At 43.9% G+C, this 2,325-nt stretch overlaps 1 non-coding gene across 1 annotated transcript; it reads left to right on the forward strand.

Annotated features, from left to right (window-relative positions):
* The first annotated feature begins 1,996 nt into the window (after nt 1-1,996).
* On the forward strand, nt 1,997-2,103 carry LOC112446066 (U6 spliceosomal RNA). The gene has a single exon (XR_003034144.1). It is a non-coding gene; the product is annotated as a U6 spliceosomal RNA (small nuclear RNA).
* Nucleotides 2,104-2,325: the final 222 nt, after the last annotated feature.

Consider the following 2,325-nt stretch of genomic DNA (forward strand, 5'->3'; position numbering starts at 1 on the left):
GGAGCCAGGCTGCCGGGTCACAGTGCTGGCGCCTCCACTTCGTTCTGACCTTGGCTGTCTGTGTTCTAAGCATCTGCCTCCCTCAGTTCCTTTAATCCTAAACTAAGAAAAACAATAGTAAGGACCTCATAGCGTTGTTTTGCATCGTTTTGAGGATGAAGTAAGTTAATATCTGTAAAGTTCATAGAACAATGCTTGCAAGTGTAAGAGCTGTACAAGTATTAGCTATTAAGAGCAAAATGAATGAATAAAAATGTGCACATGCAGGACTGCATCAAAATACTAAAAATCCCCTAAAATCCTTACCACCTAGTGATAGCTACATTGTGGAATATTTTCTTCCAGTGTGTTTTTTGGATATAATGTATTTTAACTAAGCATATTTATGACTAACTGACTAAACATATTTACACAGTGTTAACTTGTCCTTCCTGCCTCTCTTCCCCTGGCTTTTGTGGCAGTGTCACCCTGCCCCTTCTCCGCTCCTTTAAAGCTGCCTTTCTGGTCCCTGCCCACAAGGGGAAGGCCCAAGGGTGTGCTCCGCTCCTCTCTCCATGCCCTGCATCCAGAGGCCAGCACTCAGCCACCACCTCCGGGCAACTGATCCCCATTCAGCCCAAAGAAGAAGTCTTGTTCATTCTCACATTTCTTACCTCTTGTATCCAGCTTTTTCTTTGCATTCCAATTGCCTCCATCTGTTTGAAATCTTATGTTCTAACTCCTAAGAGCAATAATGATGCTGATAGATAACACTGGGTGGTTTCCATGTGCTAGGTTCTTTTCTGTAATTTAATCATTATGGTCCTGTGAGGTGGGCACTCTTGTTACCCCATTTTACAGATAGAGCACCTCGAGGTTCAGTGAGGCTAAGTGGTTCATTCCACCTACACACGGAGTACAGATTTGAACCCAGTTCCATCTGATCAAAAATGGGATCTATACCAAATTGCCTGCCCCCCAGACCTTCCACGGAAATGTTCTACTTGTCCCTCTCAGTTCCCCACTTCTGTTCCATCCTGCATAAGGTTGTTTGATTGTTTTTCTGATAACACTCCCCATGCCTGTCATTCTACTTAGTAATCTTTGGTGGCTCCCATTTTCATGTAACAGAGTCAGCCTTCATCCACTCCACTGCTCCCCTCAGTAACCATTCCGAGAGTCTCCCCACTCCTTGACCACCACCCGTCCAGTTCATATCCTCAGGGGATTGGTCCGTTTAAGACTTGTGTCCTGTGTGCATGTCTGCTTGCTCAATCCCTCACTGACTGTCTTCTCTAAGCTCCTAATGCTTGCATTTGGCATGCCTTTTGGCCCACTGATATTCCTTATTCATATTCAGTACTTAGTCCATCTCGTTGGAATCACAAGCCCTTTAATCACCCGTGTAACACCCACATTCATTGTTTGTCAGCCATGCCCAGCCCCAGCTGGTGGCTGTAAATGTCAGGGAGCTGCACACACTCGTCTCAGTCCTTCTCAGCCTCTCTCTCTCTCTCAAACCCACTCCTGTGCCCTGTGCATTCAAGCTGCTGTGCCGTTCAAAGCAGAATGACTAAATTGCTTAATCTAAAGTGGATGGAACAGTATTTGCCTGCTGCCTCACTTTCAACTCTCCCGTTAGGTGTTTGGTTGCTTGGTTGTTTGTTTTAATTCACTCGGGGCAAGTAGGTGAACTCCTCTCTGCTTAGCAGTATTAGAAACATGCCCTCTGTTTAAAATCAATCAGATGCTAGGCCTTTATGACCAGAATCCTAAATATCTCTGTTCTGCTGCTTTGTCAGCCCATTAAGAACGAGGGTAGAATGGCTATGTTGTGGACAACATACTGGGTAATAGAGCTTATTGTAGACAATGTCCAGCCCTGCTCAGCTTGAGGAGCTAGAGAGTGTGCAAGGCACATCCCCCAGGAAGGCTGGTGGGAGAACTCCCAATAGGTCACATAGATGAAGAAGAAGGCACCAGTTGTCTGGGCTTGGGGATAAAAGGGCCATCAACTGTGCTTGCTTCAGCAGCACATATACTAAAATTAGAATGATACAGAGATGATTAGCATGGCCCCCATGCAAGGATGACATGCAAATTTGTGAAGCATTCCATATTTTTAATTAATTTTTGAGAGTTTGATATTGAAACTCCAACTGAAAATCTCATCTACTTAAAAATAATTGTAATATAGAGCGGAACTATATATAACTTGGTTCTGTATTTTCCAAGTCTCCTGTAAATGTGTTATCATGCTTTCATAATTAGAAAAACAAAAAAGAGGAAAAGGCCATCAACTACATAACCACAGGTAAGAGATGAATGGCCATCTGGAATGTTCTT

The sequence above is a fragment of the Bos taurus genome, chromosome 3 (genome assembly GCF_002263795.3).
Source record: "Bos taurus isolate L1 Dominette 01449 registration number 42190680 breed Hereford chromosome 3, ARS-UCD2.0, whole genome shotgun sequence".
NCBI lineage: Eukaryota > Metazoa > Chordata > Mammalia > Artiodactyla > Bovidae > Bos > Bos taurus.